The sequence below is a fragment of the Psittacula echo genome (assembly GCF_963264785.1).
Source record: "Psittacula echo genome assembly, chromosome: 7".
In the NCBI taxonomy this organism is placed as follows: Eukaryota; Metazoa; Chordata; class Aves; order Psittaciformes; family Psittacidae; genus Psittacula; species Psittacula echo.
This window is the reverse complement of record NC_137740.1, coordinates 23,581,315-23,604,243: the sequence shown is the minus strand read 5'-3', so window position 1 is coordinate 23,604,243 and position 22,929 is coordinate 23,581,315.

The window sequence follows — 22,929 nt, the reverse complement described above, 5'->3', positions numbered from 1 at the left end:
AGTCACATCCCAGCTTTCCCCATGGACGGTGAAGTGGCTTCATTCTCACCCAAGGAACAATGGACCTAAGCCATCCATGCTGCGCTTCAGTGGCCTCAGCAGAGTTAAACCTAGGCAGGGTCTTTAAAGAGAGTGCTCCACTCCACAGGGTGAACTGAAAAGGAAAAATTGACTTGGAAGCTCAAGAACAGATAGGAACAAAGAGGGACCGTTCTCTAGAGACCTTCAGTAACAAGGCATTCTCATGAAAACCACAGTCTCAGCAAACAGGAAAGTGAAAGACTGCAATTACCTTTTTGAACACACTTGAAGATACTACAGGACTGAGTGGTGCTCTCCTCAAACCTTTCCTTTCCGAAAGTGATGGCTTCCCAGTGTACCTTTACCCTGTTGGTGACCCACAGAGTCCTTGTCACCACATTCCCAACCTTACGTTTAAATCTCACTCAGGAGCTGAAGCCAGAAGTTATGTGGTTTAAACAATTCTGCTGAGATGAGTAGTATCATTTGCTCCTGGCTCCCCACGTGAATTACAGCCCCCTCTGGGCAGTGCAGAATTGCTTTTGAAGAGCAGCTAGAAACACTTCAGCACTTTCTGAACAGATAAAAGGAGAGCTGTTGAATCCAGTACATTCTGGGGAAGAGAGAGAGATTTTGCTTCCCAATAGGTGTTTACAGCACTAGCACAGCCTGGCTAGGATTGCATTAACCACCTCTGTGCTCTGGCAAAGTTACCATCACCTCCCCACACTCACTTTTGTCATAGGAAAGAACATTACTCAAACAGCACCTGGTTAACACGCAAATCCCAGCAAATTCATACACCCCCTGCTGCCATCCAGGTTTTCTAAGGCTCTGACTCCCAGTGCGCTCCAGTCAGAGCCAGCCCTATTTTCACAGATAGTTGAAAGGCAGAAGCTGGAAAGGCTGTAAACGGGAGCTCCCAGCAGGAAGACATAGGCATGTCCTCGTACTTCTCTGAAAGACAGCAGTGGAATGGGCTCCCAGTACTTCATAGCAGCACAGCACAGATGCAGAGCAGTGCACTGGTGGCAGTATGGCCCCCTTAGTGCTAGCAGCACCTCAAAACCAGCAATGAAACCATAGGGCTGAGCAGTAGCACTTTACCTCTTCTTCCTCTGCATCTCACTTATCCCAATTTCACAAGACCTTCCAGCAACACACAGCTCATTAGTATCTTTCATTGCTTTGTTTAAACGCTTTCCAAACCCATTTAATCTTTAGCATCCACAGTATCCTGTAGCAATGAGTTCCGCAGTTTGCCGGCATGTCGTGGCAAGCAATTTCTCCTTTTGAAACATCCACAAAGTCATTTCACTGCAGATGCAGAATGAGATGAAAAAGCAGGAGGCAGTCTGGAGAAGAAGAAATAAAACCAACACAGCTTTAGGAAGAAGAACTGGCAAGGAAAGGTTAAATGAACTAGGTTCATCCAGCTTAGGGAAAAAAAAAAAGAAAATTAAAAATAAAAGGAGAAGACTAAGGCACAGAGGCATAACAATCTTCCAGTAGCTAGCAGGTTATTAAGACAGCAGTCAATTGTTCTCTGTGTTCAGTGGCAGAAGAAGAAATAATTTAACTTGGAGCAAAGAAAGCTTAAAGTTTAGACATTAAAAAAATCACACCAAGAAAAACCCCCAAACACCACCACCCCCATCTTTCTCACTAGAACAGATACCAGGGAAGTTGCAGAATTTTTCACTGGAGACATCTATGGAAAGGTTAAAAAAACACCTGTGCAGTGAGGAAAGGTGTAATTGATCTTGCCTCAATGCCAACATAGGGAGTAGATTATCTGTAGAGGCTCATTCTAGCCCTCTGCTCTGCGATACCAACAACAAACTTGCAAAATGATTTCTTCATGCATTTTTAATTGCATCTTAATTTTTGTTCTCATATAGCTTGAGACAAGTATAAAAAAAAAAAAAGCTGTATCTAATATATCAGAAATTACATGTTTTCCATTTTTCCAGTGTAATAAAAAGATGTAAAAGTTCCAAATTGGAATAGATATATGTTAAGCTATACAGTTGTGCCAATAAATATGTATGGGTGTCGCATCCCCTTTTGCTTTGCCAAAAATAGTACCAAATTATGCCAACCAATGAGAAACTATGTTTCATTAGGAAATGAACTTTAAAATACAAGATTAAAATGTGTTTCTTAAATCAAGATTTCCTGCTCGTTGATTTAAATCATGATTAAAATGGGTGATTTAAATCAACCATCCTGAACAAAATACGCATCTTTCTCAAGTCTTGAGGGTACTTCTACAGGAGAAGAGCGTGGTACCCTAAAGATGAGTCAGATAATTCTAGCTTCTATATTGCTCTGCTCTTTCTCCAGCTAAGGGGTCCTATCATATTCATCTCCTCTGAAGAAAAAAACAATTTACACGCCCAAGCCTGACACCCCCTTGTCCCTTTCATTACCCCTCTTTGGACCTTGTGCCTGCACAGTTCCCCTGCCCAAGGAGCATCATCAAGACATTTCAAGCTGACACAGAATCAATCTCAAACAAACTTCCCTGCGACAATTATAATCAGATCCTCCCAGGTTGCAAATAGTGTTTCTGAGCGTGGGCTCCAATCACGGCTCGTGAATAATTACACCAGGATTTCAAAAGCCGCCCTCAAGAGCAAGTGGAATGTGGAATCAACATGCCTTCTCACACGGCTGGAAGTACACAGACACGAAAGGAGCTGCCTGACAGCAAGACACAGTGCAGAGGGCCCCAAAGACCTCATTACAAACAGATATTGGATATTTCATCCCAGAGCTGGGGCTGTGGCTTGTGTCAGGGATGCACTACACCTTCACCAGACCACAGTCACTTTCAGGGCAATCTTGAACATTTCAGCCAGGAGTGGCTGAGCATCTTGTCTAAGGCCTTTTGCCTCCTTGTTCCCATCCCAGCAGGTGTCCTCTTTGCTGCTCAATGGACAGGGCAGCTTGATATTTATTAGACACAGAGTGGGTTGTTCTAAGTGAACTTCAGCCTAAGCCTAAAGGAGTCATGAGATTTATGGGGTGAGTTCTGGAAATGCCACTGGGAGCTAGAGCCATACCTCACATGCTTGGGTGGCACACCGCCAAAACCAGTCTCTGGCTCCAGGAACACACACAGCCAGGTACTTTCATCTGTGGTTCAGCCCCGCAAAGTGAAAGAAAAGTCACAAACACAACAGAAGCGCACTGCCAGGCATCACATTCCTCAGCTATGGCCTAGAGCATCAGGGTGCCGCAAAAGGTGGTGGCTCCACACTTCTGCAGAAGGTTTTGGTCCATGGATGGGCAGGCCATGTCTCCAAGGTCATGTCACGGCTTCACGTAGAAGCAGTTCCCCTCCAGAGTTCTTAAGAGAATTCCAGACTCCAGAGATCCCATGATTTTCAGACTACTGCGCCAAGACCACCACCAGAGGTACAAAACACTGGTGTTTCAGCATGTGCTTGTCTATCAGAAGTAGGCTGAATGCCAGTTCATTTTCCTGGGCCCATAGATACAGAAGGGACTGAGACAGAAAACAAAGCCCTAAGTGGGCACCCCTGGCCAGGACACCTCCCAGCTTTCTCTTTTCTCCAAATCAAAGATCAACCTGGTAGTTCCAAAGGTTCCCCAAATGGCTTCCACCATTTTTATTTATGTACTTACCTAATTGATCTGAGCTACAGAGGAACAGAAAGCTAGCAAGGAAGCAGAACTTCAGTTATTGCAAAGCCAGAATGACTCTCCAGTCAACACAGGTACAGATCCAGCCTACCTGACTGACTTCTGTGGACCATAAGGAATATCCCAGTGGCAGAATCTGCCTCTCAATATATAAGAAGTGGAGGAAGATACCCTGAGCTAACAATGAAAACTTTCCAGCAACAATGCACGAACTGGAGACACAACTCAGCCCAACACAATAGCTCTAGGAATCACGATGTTCTCAACCCCAACTAGCCCATCCAGGAAGGAAATGCCTCATGACCATTTTAACTGCCTTGGAGGTGGCAATTTCAGAGAAACAGGAGTAGGAGTAGGAAAAGGCATCAGCAAGGATGGAGGTGGAAAGGAGAAACAAGGACAAATCGAAAGAAATAACCAGAGCTCTAAGAGGGAGTAGACAACCCAGAATCAACTTGAAATTTTCTCAGCACATACTGAAATTTCATCAGAAACAAAGCAATTCAACCAAATGACATTTCAGCAGGAATACACCAAAATGAAATCAGGATTTCACCACCCCCACCAAAAATTATCATTTTATCTGGTGAAAAATCAAAGAACTGTCAACTTTTTGATTTTTTTTTCTTCTTTCTTTGTTTTTATTCTTGCCATTAAATGCAACAGAAAGAATGGCACCCAGGCAGGATTCACCTGCCTTTCCCTTCCCACCTATTCTAACTTGCCAACACATCCTTTTTTAAACAAAATATAAAGAGTCTGTGAAATGAAAAGCTAACTTCTGCTAAAAATTGTATTTGCAAAAAGTCAAGGAATCTTTAAATATGAGTACAGAATAGAAAGACTACAAAAATATTACTAAAAACAAGCTTTAAGCTTCCCATCAAGAGAAGTCTCTGTTTGGTACAACAGAACCCTTGGCATTTTCTTCTTCACATTGACTGTATACTGTTTTTTTCAGGGTTTTTTTGCTGGTTTAACATCTTCCCTCTCCATGAAGCTGGACAAGACAACAGGGCACTGGGCAAGCAAGGCTCGGGATTTCCAGCTTTGGCTCAAAAGCCAAAATTTGTTGCTGACTGCTTGGGTAGAACAGCAGAGAGAGGCCAGAGTGAGCTTTAAAAACAAATTCAACACCTTCCACAGGGCATCTTTTTCCATCTGTCATCCCAAGCAATTTTCCTCGCAGCACGAGAAGCAGGCCAACACCTAAGCATGTTTTGCAGATCCTCCTGTGATTTTGCAAACTCACCCCACAAGGAAACCGGCAATGAGCTATAGCCTAGTCTCCCTCTCCTTCTCTCAGCAAGCAAACTGCCTGGCCCCGGATTCTGTCATTAGAGACAGGAGTCGTTAAGAATTCATGCCCACTGCCAACATTGCATTTTTTGGAGAGGTCCTGCACTCAGGCAGAACTAATGAGCAGGCAAAGCAAGAGAACGGCAGTTAAAGCAGAAAACACGCACACAAATACAGCCAAAATGAGAATGCAGACTTATCTGTAGGTCTTCTCCCCTCCAAGGTACTTCAGCAGCATCGCATAATGAAATGTTTACCCAGGGGAAAGGATGATTGTCATACCTGTTATACGGATGGGGAGGCTGAGGTAAGAAGGATCTAACTACCCAGACGTGGAGGGATGCACTCGAACTGGGGCTGGATTTGAAAGGACTGATCCTGACATATTCATTCAGCCAAGGAGACCACAAGGTGAAGAGAGCACCCTTGCCTAGATGGCTCTGAAGGCTGCAAATTCTCGGCTGTAAAAATAGGCCAGATAATACCTGTCTGAAGGGGATTTACCCTGTCGTACTTGCAAAATACTTTGCAGTCATTGGACAAAGGATTTTATCAAAATTCAGCCAGAGGCTGGATGAGATATTAACTTCTCCCTCTTTCAGCTATTGCAAAAAACTCCTGCTGGTTTCTGGGAGCAGAAGGCAGTGCTTCTTCCTGCATTTCTGTGCCTAACAGCCATCCTGTGGAGCATGTGCTTACCACTAATAAGAACCCTAACTGCAACGGAAGAGCAGAGGACTTAATCACATATAGAAATAGGACATGCAGAGAAAGGATTCACAGAGGAACAGGCTCCCTTTACACCCATAGAGCAGTTTACATAATGAATGACGCTCTTCAATGTATACACTTCCATGTACAGCTTTACTGAATCATGGCTGCTGGAGAATTGTAACTAAAGTATTTCTCACTCGCATCTGTTTATGTTGTAAGCCATAATGTTACAGCAGCATTTATTCCTTTTTCCCTTTCTCTTCCCCTGCCTGCTTTTTCCCCAAGCATCCAATTTTTTAGGCCTATAACCCTGAAAATGATGAAAGTCTCCCATTGATTTCAATTGGCTTTTGTTTAAGGCCTTGATAGCAGGGAAAAAAATTGAATGATCATTCATTGAATGAGACAGATTTGGCCCAGTTCCCCAGCTGGTGTAAATCAGCATGAGCCCACGGAGCTCAGAGGCTCCCTGCCCTCTGCTGATGACTTACCCCACTTCTGTACACATAAGTAATTTTAATGATGCTATCTTGCATTGTGGGCACATGGATACAGCATGCAGCTTTTAATGCTGCTCAACAGCTCCACCTCATTCGTTTTCAGGACACCCTGTGCCACGGGCTAGAAGATAGTGTTTGAAGCTCTCAGAGTGTTTCCCCGGGGTTCAAGCCTTTCCACTGCTATAAGGTATCCCAGTCTACTGGATCTTTACTTCTAGCAAAAGGTGAGCATGCTGCTAATCCCCATATTCAAATCAGGATGCTCTCGATATGTTACACCAATATTCTGGGGTGTGGTATCGGAATGGTAAGGAACAGGCAACTGTTTATGTATTTATTTTCCCTCCTTGCCTCTCCTTACTCACCAGAGGGAATTAACTCACCTAAGCCAAGAGGAGGCAGCTTGTATTGGCAGCAAGTTAAAAGACACAGGGAGGCTTTACAGCAGCACATGCCTGAGGCAAGGCAAAAGGCATACCAAGCACAACTCTTAAGCCATGCTGCTGCTGGAAATCCCCTGGAATTAAGCTTCCCCTCATGATGCAGGTATTCCTTCTCTCTATAGCTCACCTGTAGGCCCGTGCAACCTGAGCAAGGCGCTCCTGAGAGGAGCAGGAGGAAGCCACAAGAAGATATGGTACACCACATGACTGCCACCTCAGGGTTAGCAGTTGATCTGGGATCTGAATGGGAATGGGGAGACGAGACAGGGCCAAAGGTAGTCAAACCTCTGCTAAATGTGTTTTCCCATGAATTTTCACATACCTGATTATAAACATACTGCGAAAGACAGTCTGGAAGAGCAAGAACCATTTGTTTACAAGCATCCAGCACTGATCAGCTGGATCTTTCTTCCTACACAGAAGAGATTAGTATAGTAGTCCCAGAAAGGAAGGGAAAAACCAAAGCAAAGAAATGATCAAGCTAACAAGAGGAAAATCTCTGGCTGGCAGGTCTCTTGCTCACCTTTATTAGTTGAGCAGGATATAGACATAAAATTACAATTGCTTCCTCCATTCCCACTTGCCCCCCCTTTGTGTGGGGAAGATGTTAAAAACGTCAGGCTTGATTTACCCTGACACTCTGACTGACTCACGACAGCTATAAATCCTCCCCACCAAACACAATCTCCTCTACCTGCTGCACGGCTGCAGATGGCAGGGGGAGGAGGTAGGGAAACGTGGTCTCCCCCTCTCACTGTGCACATCAAGGCCAATAACTTCTTCTTTCACCCACCTCAAAAGAGGAGACAGGCAGCTTTTGTTCAGGTTGCTCATGCTTTTGCGTGAGTGTGGTTTAAACAAGGCCATGAGATATCTCTTTCGCTTTGCGGCTGTCTCTGTTCATTTTTATTAATGCAAGAATCTGGGTATGTGCTGGAGCACACACATTCAGCTCAATCTGACCACTGCCAACTGCATTACAGCTCCATTTCACCAGGGTGATTAGCACCAAAAGGAGAAAAAAGTAATATATATAAATGCCAGCCTACCCTTGTGCAAACTTCCAGGCAAGAGAAGCACAGAAGGCAATAGCTAAAGTATGTTTTGGATAGAATAGCAATAGAAAGCTCTAGCCAGGAGGCAAGAAAAAGGGGTGGTTAAAAGGAGAGAGAAAAAGATCTAATAGGAGAAGCGGATGCAGTGCAGTCTGGGATATAGTTCTGGCACATCTCCAGAGGCCAAAGCAGCTCCTACAGGATGGAGGTTTTCTTTTAAAAATACTAATGGGCTGATTTGCAGAGCTGCCTGGCTCCTAGGTCTCCCACAGAAACTACTCCTCAAACATCATTAACATGTGTGCACTGCTGAGAAAGTCTTCCAAATATGACCCTGCAGCCACGCTGTCTGACTGTGGGAGCTGACACAAACAGTACCTAAACGAGACGAAGAGGATCTGCCTTCCCTTGCCCAAGCATCACATGCTGGTGTTTGTTGCTGCACTGCCACATCTCATAGCTGGTATGAGACTCCCATGTTTGGCTTTTCCCTCCCAAGGCTACTGCTGAGTCTCAGCCTCACTGGCTTGTGGTGTCTTCCATATCTCTGAGCCCAGATGTTTCCGGTGAGAACCATGATGTAGCCCAGCATCATCATTCTTCCTTTATCACCTGCTCTATGCTTCCTCATCCAGTACACAAGGCCTCACACGGTGGGAGAAGACTCTGGGAAGATTCATCCCTGAGTAAAGAAAGTGCTGTCAGTCAAACCACAGCAGCTACAGCCTCCAGCACTCAGCCTCTGAGCCCCCATTTCAAGACTAGAGGATATAGCAGGCATAAGAACATGGCCATGCCAAAGGCGGGGAGGGAGGAGGCAAGTGAGTGATGAGCTATCTATGGCCTTTTTCTTGCTGCAAACCCTTTTGTTATGTTCAGCATCTCCAGGGATCTGCCTTTCATGACAATTTAGTCCCACTTCACACCTCTTCTCCTCTTTTGGACTCTACAGCAGCACATGGCAATGAAATACCTCAGTAATTATGCTCATCAGAAAAATGGTCTTCCCTTCCTTTTCTTTAAACCTTCAGCTTAATGAGTTCACCAACTAACCCTCAGGAGCTGAATCACAAAAGACTGCAAACAAGCACCTGGGTCATCTCTTTTACTCCACTCTGGACTGTATGTGGCTTGATCATACCCCTCTACCAGCTGCCTCTTTACTCAACTAACACATCCCAGCCTGATTAAACTCTCCTTGTGTGGAAGCTCCTCTGTACCTTTATATCTCTTTGAGGTTTCCTATGCCCCTTCCAAGAGAACGTAGTCACGACTCCAATGATGGCAATTTAAGAGACCTTCATTCTCATCCCCCTGGTAACACATCTAATGCCTGGGTTTGACCACCACTGAACATAGGTGAGACATCTAAAACCCATACCAATGTTGGCAGAGAGCTGGCCACCGTGCAAAGCTACTGGTGGAGCCCAGCATCCTCTTGCCATGACTATTCTAGATACTGAAGAAGCAACAAAATTGTTGATTTTGCACTTTCAGGAGGTTGCTGGAAGGACTTTGCCAAATTACTGGAGGGACCAACAAGACATATTCTGGAGCTTGGGGCTACTTGTATTTACTAGAATAACCACTACCAAGTTTATATCTTGTCTACAAAAACAAACCCAGAAACCTCTCCACCCCAAGAGGGAGAAAATAACACTTGCAAAGTACAACACAACAATACTAGGTGACATTGGCATGCTGAGCTCCCTTTTGCAATCTCCTGGTTAAGAAAAATTCCCCTAAAATGTGCTGCTTTTGTTTATCACACACACACAGCTGGAACTCCTGTGATAGGAAATCCGTTTCTCTGTAGTTGTTTATAAACTCTCCTTTCCAATAGTCAGTAGCTTCATAAACTAAAGCAGATCAATACACCTGAAAAGTTAGAGGCAGATCAGAGGGAACTAGATGTCATTGGTGTACACGTCTTTAGAAATCAGAAGATAAAAGCTGATCAAAATGTGTAGCTTAAAAAGCCTTTTGGGGTTTGGGTGTTTGGTTGTTGTTTTGGGGTTTTTTGGTTTTGGGTTGGTTTGCTTTTTTAGGTGGTTTTGCTGTTTTGTTGTGGGGTTTTTTTGTTGTGGGGTTTTTTTGTTGTTGTTGGTTTTTGTGGGGGTTTTTTTGCAATCAGGTATTTTCCCCATTTCCAAATAAATGTTTCTAGGTATTGGACATGGGGGGTTGAAAAAAATGCAAACAAAAAACCCCAAGCTATTTTGTATTTTTTCTCATCCCCAAATCCAAGGAATTTCTGATCTTTCCCATTAAAAAATGGCAGAAAACAAACCATGAATTTGGGGGATGGGAAGGGAGAAATCTGACATGGGTTGTTTTGTCTCAAGTCTTATTTTCATCAATTTTTCACTCAAATCCAGTCACTGCTTCAGAAAAAAAGGAAAAGAAAAAGCATTATTTTCTCAGCAGAAGCACTGCAGCTTCTGCACAGACATGGTTATTCTTCATGTGTGAAAAACTTGCAGGCTTCAGGCTGCTTAGACAGAACGGAGATCACCCCCAGCCATGGGAATGCAAACACAGCACCAGGGTTTCTCTTCTGGGAAGCCAGAAACTGAGTCCAACTCTCCAAGTTGCCTCTGAGCCACTTTCCCAGGCTGTCTGCAATCTAAACCAAATCACACCTGACTTCAGGCCAAGTTCAGGAAACTTGATTATCTTTCTCCCCCTATCCGATGGGAGATGGCAGGTTGAGGGGAAAGAGAATGGAGGAGTGAAAAATTAACACAAGCACTTAAGATGTTATGAAACTGCAATATGCATCTCTAGCCTGCCCCCTGGTCCTCATGCCCATACATTATTTAATAGAAAAGAAAGCATAAATGAGCCAGAACAATAGCTAGAGGGAGGGAGAGGAATATATATATATATGTATATATATAAATAAAATTCCTTAAACCATGTCCATTAGTTTTGTTTCTTATTTAGGATACTGCATTAATCATGTTAATATTTTACAGCCGGGCTGTACACTTTAGCCATTACTTTAATCAAACCCATCAGTGTACCCAAGAACGCACTACCAGGTGGGAATAGCTGCTACCGCTTGCTGTTAATTACTTTGCATTTTACAGCAATCAGCAGCAGGGGCTGAGATCATAATAAATTCATGACTTATGGGTCCATAAAATCATTACCGTAGGAAAATATGTTTTATCAGGCATTCGTCGGGCTGCTGCTCAGAGAGAGATTTCTTGAAGGAAATGACACCCATGAAATTAAACCAATCCTTGCAGTCAGCAGAAATGCTAATGTGGGCACAAACAGAGCCGAGGTTTGTGCGGAGCAGAGAGGTGGGGGGGGAAAGGGAGGGGAAGACAGAAGGACTTTGCCAGACTGGAAGGAGGGGAGGCAGTGGGGGAAGCCAGCTCCCACCAGGACAGGCAGGATGGAGGGAGGACAGGGCACTGGAGGGAAAGAGAAGAACCAAAAGCAGGATGCAGGTCTGCTAAGGGGTCTCAGCACCATCACTGCCACAGTACGAACCTGTAGGAACGTTGCTCTATGGGGCATCTAAGCACAGAGATATAAAAGCAGAAGTTACTCTCACCCTCCTGTGAGGAAGGAGCCTTTCAGCTAAAGATGCACTGATGAGTTGGTGTACAGCAGCTTTAAAAGCCCATATTCCTTTTCTGGTGGCAGTTTTCCTGAAGGGAACACAACACATTCATGACTAATCACAAAAGCTCTTCACTTAAATGATACGCCTGTGGCTTTGCACATAGGTAACGACAGCTTGGCCTGAACTTCCCATCCCCAAATAGTGTTATCTGAATCCAGAAGCTTTAATTCAATCACCTAAAGGCCCACACAGATTACATGGGACATTACAGATGTGATCAGTGCAGGACCTATTCTGCACTGAGCATGGCAACGCCATCACAGTAAAATCAAGAGCGACAGTGAAATCAAGCAGTGTCAAATTGACATAAAGCAGCAATAAAGAAGCCTCAGGATTTAAGAAGCATGAAAGGCGCCTAATGAACTTGCAGAATATTTTCTGAGTCTCTTCTGCACTCACATAAAATCCCATGGCACTTCCAGAGTCATTAGCCCTGCCAGTTCCTAAAAAACAAACAATAAGTTCACTTTCATATTTTTTTCTTATTTTGTTTTCAATCTAAGACCAACTGAGTTTTCTTTGGCAAGAAGCCACCAGCTCTTTAGAGCTCTTGTGTTTCTTGGCCTGTGAAAATGAAAAAGTGAAATGGCAACTAGAAAATTCCCCCAAAGTGTTAAATTGGCCAAGCCCTTGTTTTTTACTGTTTGTTTCACTTTGAAAATACTATGGAAGCTCAGTCATAGCTGGTTTGTTTGGTTTATTTGCCTCTTCCAATTACACTGTGCAAACAGGGAACATTATTTGGTGTTATCTAAGCATGAAATTATAACAGATAATTTTAAATATCAAAGTCCTAAAAATAAATCTTTCTATCAAGGCACAGCAGGTCTAGATCTACTAGTTTGTTAACATGAACCAGGGTGGGCGGATGGCAGATAAACCACGGTGGAGAGCTTGCTGCTTACAAGATTTGTTGCTTTCCTTTCTGGGGATCGTGAAAACCTGGGCAGCTCAGCTCTAGAACCGCACTGTTGGGGCTGGTATCAGAAGGGACATGGGAGCAGATCAGCAGTGCGGCCGGAGCACACCTGATGTCCCCAGAACGTCATCCTGCACAGTGCCCTGGGCTCTTCAACTTCTACACAGCTCAGAGGAGTGACATCAGCTGACATCCCCAGGGGAGATCTCCTTGGGTCTCACCTCTGTGATATGTGGTCTGTAAAGAGGTGTTTTGATATTCCTTCAGAAGTAACAGCCCAGGAGGTTTTCCTACAAGTATGTGTGCAGCCCCCAACACAGCCCTGTGTGGTACCTAAACCCCCATCCCAGAGAATGGGTCCCAACACCCTTACAGTTAAACAAGGACTCTTCACCAGACCGTATCATGGCTCCCTCTCCAGGCACTGTACCTGGATTTCTTTCCCTTCAAATCTAGGGAGACATGGGAAAACACAGAGAGAGATGAGCCCAAGCCAGCTGAAGGAAGGCACGGACCTATGCCACTGGAGATGCTCCCAGGTCTAGTTTAAACTCAGAGATTTCATACTACAGGCAAATAAGCCAGCACTGTGCACAAATAACAGGCCCTAGACTACATTAGCCTGATGCCAACCTTCATCTGGCTTCCACCTACCTTGTACTACATCAGAATGTCCTTAGCATATCTGGGGCTTCAGTGCAAGCCCCAGGGCTCAGGTTGCAGAAATGCTTATGCCAAAACTTTCTGTGCAGCCCCAGCAACCACACAAGACAATCATAACCCCATGCTGCAGCCCCACATGGGAGCTCCCCACAGGCTTCAGCAGAGCTGCCCAGCCCCTTCCCTTCCTTCTGGACCAGTGGTAGTCAGAGGTGATGTACAAACTCTTGCGCAGAACAAACTGTGGGTAAGAACAGGTTGTGGTGGAGCTCTCCTGTCCCCAGACACACTGCTTCTTCTTTGCAAGCTCTCTTTACCTTAAGAAACCCCAATCGCTCTAATCCCTGGGAGAAAACTGCTCCAACCACAGCCCAGACAGCTGCTCACTGCTCAGCAATCACTGGCCTGGCTTCAGATCTGGCTGAGAGGAAGCAAGGAGGAACCAAGACCTAGAGCCAGATGCTCCATCAGCCCTTCAGGAGCTCCTAACCCCCTGAGGACAAGCAAGCCACAGCCTCTGTGCAATAAGCTATTTTTCTTTGGGTTTGGCACCTCTAGTTTACCCCTTCTCTATCTCCCCAAAAGACAGGAATAATCCAGGCCACACTTCAAGATCTCTCTCTATCAGTCCTTCCCAAGATTCAGAAGGGCAACAAAGCACAATGAGCTGTAACAGTCTTCTAATACCTAAAGGGGGCCTACAAGAAATCTGGAGAGGGACTTTTTACAAGGGCAGCTACTGATAAGACAAGGGGCAATGGGTTTAAACTGACAGAGGGGAGATTTAGATTAGACATTAGGAAGAAATTTTTCACGGTGAGAGTGGTGATGCACTCGCAGGGGTTGCCCAGAGAAGCTGCTGTGGCTGCCCCACCCCTGGAAGTGCTCAAGGTGAGGTTGGATGGGGCTTGGAGCAACCTCGTCTAGTGGAAGGTATCCCTGCTCATGGCAGCGGGGTTGGAACTGGATGATCTTTAAGGCCCCTTCTAACCCAAACCGTTCTATGAATCACGAAACATTTGCCAAAAAGAACCACCACACTCCAGGCAAGCCTGCCTTCACCCTCAAGCAATCAGGCCAAAGTATCTGGGCTACACTCCTCTGTGTGGCACAGGGCTGGACCCTCACCTTCTTGCTACCCTGTAAGCAGGTTCCAGGTTGGCTGTTACTATTGAGGCCATAAGTAACCTCATCTGACAGGTACAGCAGCCTGGAGATTTCCCTGTTATGGTGCTGCCCAGCTATAAATATCCTTTTCTTCTTCAGGGAAAGTGTGTCTGACCTGAAGTGTATGAAGCTTCCTGACAGGCTGGAAAAAGGGAATAGAAGAGGTTTAAATGTCACCTAAAACAATCTTCATTTTCTTTTCTAAATTTGCAAAGCTCCTCCAGTCACTGGAGTGAGGCATTGCCTGTTTGAAGTTCAGCCTGAAAATCCTTTTGCAAAATATTTGCTGAAACACAATAATGTTGGAATTGGAGGGATTAAAACTGCTTCTGTCTGTGCCCCATCCCATTGAAGCCCCTCCTTAACAGCATTTCTGTAGAGGCAGTGACTTAGGTCCCTATGTCTTGAAGGCACAACACAAAAGAGAAAGAAATAAAAACGTAAAGCTCCTAACATCACTATTATTGAAATGCCTCATTTGACATTTTGACTGTTTCAATTAGCTAACAAGGAACGCTCCACTTAATCCACCCTCAGATACTGAAAGAAACTCAGTCTTTCCCTTCCCCCATCCCAGATCCCGCCTGGCAGCTACTTTCCAGCCTCTGGAGAAATCCCAGTCCGGGTGACAGCTCCGGTCCCAGAGGGGAGCCATCAAGCCAGAGCTTACCCAGCCCAATGCCAGCTGATGTTAAGGAGCATCCTTCCCCCAAACCGTATGTGCCTTCAAACACAGCATCAGAAATTCTGGAGAGAAAGCAAAAGGGTACCCCAAAAGTACCAGCTGGTGCCTTTTCTTACCATTTCAGGAAACACAACAGTAACATGGTGCTGGTTTAGACCAAAGAGATGGCCTCTCTCCCTCATAAGGATTAATCAACTAGGATCCCTTGCTGTTTTGAATTGCAGAAAGCTGAAAAATTACCCACAATGATTTGGCACCCACAAGGAAGGATGAAACACTTCAGAAACATTCCCCACTTCCTGCACACAGTCCTGGGCTAATTCGATTGGGTTCATTTTATTTCTCCAAGATTTACCTGCCGCTATAATTTTATGCCAAGGAAGCTGAAGTGCTGGAAGCATTCCTGTTGGCACGTGTAATGGCCAGAGCTTTCCTCCACAAAACATTTTACAACCTTTAAACACACACACATAAGCTCTCCATCCCACGGGTGAGCTGCTGCGTGCTGCTGGCTGCGAGGGGGACTCATGGCCATTAACAGAGGAGACAGTACACACTCCATAAAGTCAGGGTGATCGCCTTCAGCTGGGGGAGCTCTCAGGAAGATTGATTACCCTATGAGGAGCACTTCACTTGCCTTGGGCAGAAAAGCAATTCACCAGCTCTTCTGTGGCCCAACTTTCACAAGACAGCTCTCCAGGCACCACCAAGAGTATTTTCTCTCACATTTGGAGGGGGAGGAAGGTGCAAGGAAGGAATAACACAAGCAAAGCCACACAGATGTTTAATATCCACAGGACAACACCTCACCCCAAAAAATGGGGTCTTGGAGGTGGTAGGCTCTTACAGACCTCAGCCAGGCAATGTTGTCCACAATTTGTACCTGTTTGAGGGGATCAAGAAACTGAGAACAAGAAGTGGATTTAGGTGTGGAGAACTACCAAGGACTCCACCACTCATGTGCTCTGACTACAAGGACTTGCATGTCCAAACTGGCAAGCCTGGAATCTAGCAAACAGGAGTAGGAGCTGCCTGACAGACAGCAGAGCAAGGTAGAGGCAAGGTATCAAGAGTCAGTAAAAGCCCTTTTTTGGCCTAAGACCCAGGCTTCTTCCCTTTTCCCATAAAGAAGACTTATCACAAGTGACTGGGACAAATCCTGCCCATTTTATGCCAACAATGACCTCAACCTGCTTGTCCTGTCCCAACCAAGGGCAATGCTCTCCATCAGAGGAGATTGAAATCGTGCCCATTTGGAATAGCCTTTTCCATTGCTACTTTAGTAACTCCCATAACCTTTGCTTGCCATAAGTATGTTAGCAAGAGATATAATTTCTTCTGTGCATGTTGAAAAACTAAAACAAATACAAGTGTTTCTAGGCTCACCTTTTTCAGTACAGCCTGTCTTCCCTTTGCACAGAAACCAGCCACTTCCTAAGAGCTGTGCCAGATGCCCTCAGCTCCTAAATACAAAGTTAGTTTTCACCACATGCCTCTTCTCAGCAAAAGGCTTCTGTCATAGTTCAGGAAAGCATTTGCGTGCCAGGCAGCACTTAAGCGAGTGCAAGTCTGTGTTCCAGCAGAAAAAGTAGCTTATAGAGACACAAGAAGGCTTTGTGGGAAACTAGCCCTAATCCTCTTCTAAAATATCCTGGCTATCTCTGAGCTCCTAGACCAACAAAAGGCATATAGACCATCATAAATCACAATAGCAAGAAACCTTATGTCCCTGAGTCCAGCCTCTGAGCAGTGAGAGAGCTGCATCATAATCACTCCTGCTCAGCTTCATTTTAAACCAGGCCCAGCGCTTTCCTGCTCTACGGACAACGAAAGGGATCAGCAGCTTTCAGCTCTAACATGCAGGAGCCTCCTGCTTGTCACCAGCCTCCCAAGTTCATGGACAGCCCATAACTAGCTGTCTTTGTGCCAAGATCTGCTTACTCTAAATAGTTTTTCTCCCTACTGACTACTTCTCTTCCAATATACACACACAGCATACCACATCTCAGCCTTGATCTTGTGAAGCCAAACTCAAAGCATGATGGGATCTTCACACACCCTCTGTGGACTCCTTTATACCTGCTCCCATCTGACTTCAAAGGTCTTCAGAGAGAGCAGCCAGAGCAACCCCATGATTCCTGATGTGGTCCCACCAAACTAGCTGACAGCAGTGCTAACACTTCCCCCAGCCCACCAAGAACATCTCACTGGGCTTCCTCCAATCCCCGTTACTTCAGCCTTGGCTGCATCTCGTCATTTTGATACCTCATATTCTTTGGAGAAAGCACTGACCAGAAAGTTATGAGGGTCCCAGCAGAGACTGGGACTGGACTCTGTTCTCTGACTTCACCGGTCAGGCAAAGAGAAGAAATGCATGCTGAAGACCTAGGCAGGATAACCAAACCTTCTCCAGGGATTGGAGGAAAGTGGCCCTGCAAAAAAAAAAAAAGAGACTAAATTTCCTATATCACCCCTGAAACAGATTATCCCTCCAGGGCAGATCTCATTCCTTCTGCATGGTGACACTCAGGCACCCTAACCTGCATGACAAGAAAGCCCCAGGCACCTGGGTCATGAATTTCCCTCACCTCTTCCCCAGCATGGGCAGTATAGAGTCTGTTTAGACAGGGCTGGCTCACCCTAGCTTTGCTCCTCTGCTTACCAACCACAGAAAGGCAGGGTGGAGAGCTGGAAAGGTCTTTCATTCCTGGGAAGCGCAGCTGAAGTCCCAGCAGCTCAGCCCAGCACCTGAGAGCTACCTTATCCACAAATAGAGCTGTCCCTTCATGAAAAAAAGCATTACGGTGGCTGCAGAAGGGACCTGGCAACAACCTCTCCCTCCCAGACAATTGCCCAGATGATCCAGAGGCACAAAGTACCTGGTGCATCCCAACCAGAGGCACCTCTATTAATCACAGCGCTCCGCAGTTAAAGTTATTTAATTCAGAGGTGAGAGAAGCTGCTCAGCTGTTTATGTCCAAGGGTTAAACTTGCCCCAGCCGCACACTAAACACATTTTTTACAATCTGGCAGTGATCCTTGCCTATTAAGCATCTCTGGCTTCAGAGAAAACGTATTGATTTATTTCACTTTTATGGCTGGAGGTATTTATTCCTATTTGCTTTCTCACTTCTTCACCCTAGCCAGGGTGGGGGAATGAGGAGGAGAAAGAACAAAATTATAAAGCTGGTGGAGCCAAGAGGTGATGACTCCTGGTTTTCTGATGGAGAGCACAAAGGCTGGGACGAGGGAAGTGAGGACCAGCTCTTGGGCTACACCAGCCTTTGTCACAGCTTTTATTTTTACGATGAAAAAAGGCAAACATGTGGCTGGAAGAAAAGGAAATCACATCAAACTTCAGAGGGAAGGCTCCTATCGTTGCATCCCATAGGGTGCTTTGTGAGTTAGAGCTTGATTGATTTGTACCAGCTAAGGACCTCAGCAAATATCTCCTGTGGGAAGAATGTCAATGCTTTCCCATATCTTAAAGCCAATCAGGAAAGGAAGATAAAACCATACTGCTTTAAGAGACGACTATAGACTAACAACTCTGATTTTAACCCATTCCCCATACTGCTGCAGACACCCATTTCCAGGCAAGGCTCCTAGACAGGGCCCCCACTCCAGTTTCTAACGTTCTTTTTCGATCTCCTCTTGCTATAACTGATTTTGGAAGGTGGCTGACTTTGTTCTGCAGGGCCAAAACAAAGGCATTTGCACCTTTCCAGATGTTTCTTTGCACACAGGTAATGCCATGAGACGCCTGGGGATGTGACAAAAACAACAGGAGGACAGTTCAGACCACTCCAAGGCAGCAGATGATCTGGCTCATTGTATGACCCTCATCTCACATGCCCAGATTGTTCTGCCTCCTAGGTGGGAGTTTGCTTCTCAGAAATGCCAAAAATTCACTCACAAAAACCAGAGAAAAACAAACAAGCAAAAAACCTCAATCAAACAAAGAAACCCACCAACAACAACCACCAAAAAAAAAACCCCAAAAAACAACCACCAACAACAAATCCCAAACATGTTCATTTTCAGCAGCATCCAACGTCAAGGCACCAGCCTTAAGCTCTGCCACAGACACTTCTCGTGACACAGGGCCAGACAGAGCATCCTGCTCTCCTGCGACTGCCTGGACTATTTTGGTAGCAGGTGACTTTGGGGAAAGGATGCCTTCCACTCCTATGTGCATGCAATGCAAATGCAACACAAGCCTGTAGTCTGAAGGCACAACATTAGGATTTCTGGAAACACAGTTCATGTCACAGTTCCTGAACTCCCACAGCACAGGGCATGGGGACAGAAAATGAAAAAGAGCCTAGCTGAAACACTGAAAGTTCAGAGAAGAGAGGGAAGCAAGTGCCAGGAACTCTGGGGAGAAGAGCAGGGGTACCTGAAAAAGAGACATGAAGCAGGCCTTGTTGCAGCAGGGAGAGATGGATGGGGTTTGAGGGAGGTGGGAGATGCGTTTTGGAAACTCTGGGGTGAGACTGGTTGGGGACCCGGGACTCTGTACAGAGCAGTAACAGCCCTGGAGCACAAAGCACCCCAAGTCAGGGCCTGTGGTCAGGGACTGAAAAAGAACCCCAAAACAGTAAAGATTTCTGGGCAAAGTTAGGAGCCACTCAAAGATCCCTTCTGTGCACCCAACTAAACCTGCAAAATCCAGGGTCTCCAATCAGCCTCAAGGTCCCAAAGATTGGAAATTCCCGTCCCCGACAGATACCTTATGAATCCTCCAACAATTTAGCCTAGTCTGGGGAAACCGGAGAAAGGAGAACTTGAGCCCCCATCTTACCCGCTTGCTTGCCATCCCTCCCGCTTCAAAGAGAAGCCCACATTTCCATTCATGAAACACGACATGCAAATACAACAAGAACGAAAGGAAAAAGTAGGCAGGCAGGCAGGCTGGTGGCAGATAGCATGGGAGCTGCCACTAAGCCCAGCTGGTTCGCGCTTCATTAGCATCCTCTCACCAAGCTGCGAGCACAGCCTTTCAGTCTGGCTACACACAGACAGAGAGGGAGGAAGGGAAGCAGGCACATTTTCCATCTGCAGCCCATCTTCCCCCTTCCAAAACCCGGCTAACCCCCACTGAGGCTTCCCTGGACTCAAAGGGGCACTCTTGTGCTCCAGCATCTCCCACACTAGTTAGATATACCTTCAGGCAAACGTCAAGAGTGAGCCCAGTTTGAAATTTACTGTGTTGTCAAGATGACAAGTGCTCTGCCATGCTGTTAGTCCCTGCTGCCCTTCCTGTGTCTGTTCCCCTCCCCTTCTGCTCATTAGAAGCTCCGCTGATAAACCAAGGAAGGGGAGGTTTCGGGTTTTTTTTTTTAATCATTTGAATGCTTTCTTAGCTTCAAAAGATCAACAGCTGTGAGACTAAAAGCAGAAGAATGATGGCTTTCCTCTGATATAAATGGAGATTCAGCCCACTGCATGGTGGGTTGATAGACAGAGAAGAGCCCCAGTGTGCTGCAGTCATGTAGCAGTAAGCAGGAACGCAGCCTGGAGGTCTCGGTCCCCTGGCTGCTGCCAAAAGAGCTGGGGAGCCAGTCAGCACATTCTAAGCACAGCCTTCAAAGCACCCTGCTTCTGCCGTCCACATGATAGCCTTCACAGGCAACCCAAACTTGGGTTTACATGAGGCTGGAGCCAAGGATGGATCCAGAGTCTGGACAACACTCACAAGCACCAACAGCACAGAGCAAAAAGTGCTGACAAAGGAGCCCGTGAGTCAGGCAGGAGCACAGGCTGAGAGTCAAGACATCTGGAAGTCCAAAACACAGACCAGCAGCTCAGTCATGAGTGATCCCAGTACAGGACTGCAGTGAGCCACAGGACAATTTGCCTTGCTGTCTTCAGTGCTTCCCCTTTACCTCCAGTTAAGTCTGTTTGTGGCACATTCCTCCCCACATGACCCTGACAAACCTCAGGGCAAGGGGAACCAGACCCTTAACCTTTCCTCCAGCAATGGCATGGGGTCTCCCTTGCATGGAGAGGCATTAAGGGTTGACTGGTCTTGCCTCTCTGCAGGACAGACAAGACAAGATCAGCAATCTAGCACATGGCTTTCCCTTTCCTGGACTGCTTCTCAGTCCTTGTACCACCATGTCCTTTGGTTTCTGCTCCTGGTTTCTGCATCCTTTAAGCTTATCAGTTAAGGATGGAGTTAACTGGCTTACAAAATGACAAACCAAACTCTCCTTGAAAAAAGCTGGTGCAGGGAACCTTCCTACAGGCCTTTTCTGTTGCATCCTTCTGCCTGGGTTCCTCATGGCAGTAAAAGAACTCTTTTGCCCTGTTAGATGTGCTGGAAAGCATCTTGACTAGCAGCCCAAGCCCCTGGAAGAGCTTGCTTTAAGTCTTGGCCAAGCCACTGAATCAAAACAGCTTGAGTGTGGAAATGAATTAAGCATTCTCCTCTTTGCCTTCAAGCAAAGGCCTAGGAGTGAGGAATAGAGGCCATCTGAAACAGATGGGACCCCACAGGACTGTCAGATACTTCTTTTGCCACAATTTACTCTTCCCATCAAGCCATACTCCAGAGTTAAAGTTCTCAGTTTTCACTTATACCCTGGCTTCCTCAGAAAAAGAGGCTCATACAGCCAGTCAATGTGCCTGCCAATTGTCTCCTCAGCACACGCTCTCCAGCAATTCTGGGACCAGCTGATGAAGACAAAGGTATTGCAACAAGGAGCACAAGTGGTCAAAGGAGAGATTCTGCATGTTCTCAGAGCAATCTTTGCCAGCCAAAATGGTGGAGACAGATCTCCACTGACTTCATTGGCTCTCACAGCATCTCCAGGCAGCAGCAAGTCCTGCAGCTGGGGCTGAACGGCCAGGAGAGTCTGCCTACCTTGCCTGGGCTCTTCCTGCATGGTCAATCCACTCTCCAGGATTGGCTCCCTTTCGTTCTATGAGCACACATAACATCTGGCACAACAGGTCCCTAGTCTGAGCAGGGGCTTCTTGGTACCACTGACATAAATAACCATGATTAGCTCCTCTAAATGAGCATTCCCATCTTCTAATAAACATCGTAAAAAAGGAGAAATGAGACTTAATTCACTTTTATTGTCACAACTGACATGTTGCAAAATCTTAATTGGACTGAAAAGAGTTTCCAGTAAGAAGATGCTGTTTAACTAACTCATTAGCAGCTGCCTCACAGAAGATGCTCCAGTTTTAGGAGGTGAAAAGGAAAGACAGATCCCACCACCCCATGCCCACCTGCCCATGCCCCACAGTGCAATCCCCTGATAGCCCCAGGAAGGGACCCATATTGAAGAGTATCTTTAATTCAGGCACAAAGCAGACAGTGTAGCACACACCAATTCAAACATCTGCCATGTGTTCCCTTTCACCAATCCACATCAGTCAATAGTGACCCCAAAAAGGGAGCTGCAGGCAGCTACACTCAAATTGAAAATATTAGAGTTCTTCTCTATTCCCATTCCTATGCACTACCTACAGGATATTCAAAGGTCCCTGAACAACAAAGGCTCTTTGCAGGCTGTGCTTCAACCTCTTTACCAGCACCATTTCCACACTTGGGTCCTCATAAGGTCTTGGGAAGGAAGGCAAAGAGTGTAGCTCCTCACTTTTCTCCCAGAAAGCAGAGGGACAGCTTTGTATCATGTATGAAAAATAAATCAATCCAGGGACTGAATTAGATAAAACATCACCTCAACAAGGGAAATTTTCCAGTAAATTCTGAAACCCAGGGCCTGGAACAGAAGACACTGAGTAGTTGTCACTGCCACCCCCAGCATCAGCAGCAACCGAGCATCTCAGACTCGGACAGACAGACAGCTCTGTGCCAGTTGCTCCACGCAGCATATCTGGAGCAGTGCCTGGCTGGTTTACTCGAGCTCTCTGTCCCAATGCAGATAAATTTAGTTTTCTGCTCTCACTGCCTGGGGAAGAGTAGGGAGGGGGAGCTGACATCTTTCAAATGAGACCTTAAAAATAAGCTGTCTGCACGTCTGGACGCTGAATCCCAGGCAGTGCTTTCTCTGAATAAAAGAGCTCGCTTCAGCACCATAACCAGGTTGTACCCTAACCAGACTGCTAACCCAGCCAAAACCAGCTGCACTTCAGTAGCATAACAATCATGACTAGCATTTCTTGCTGTGCCCGGGA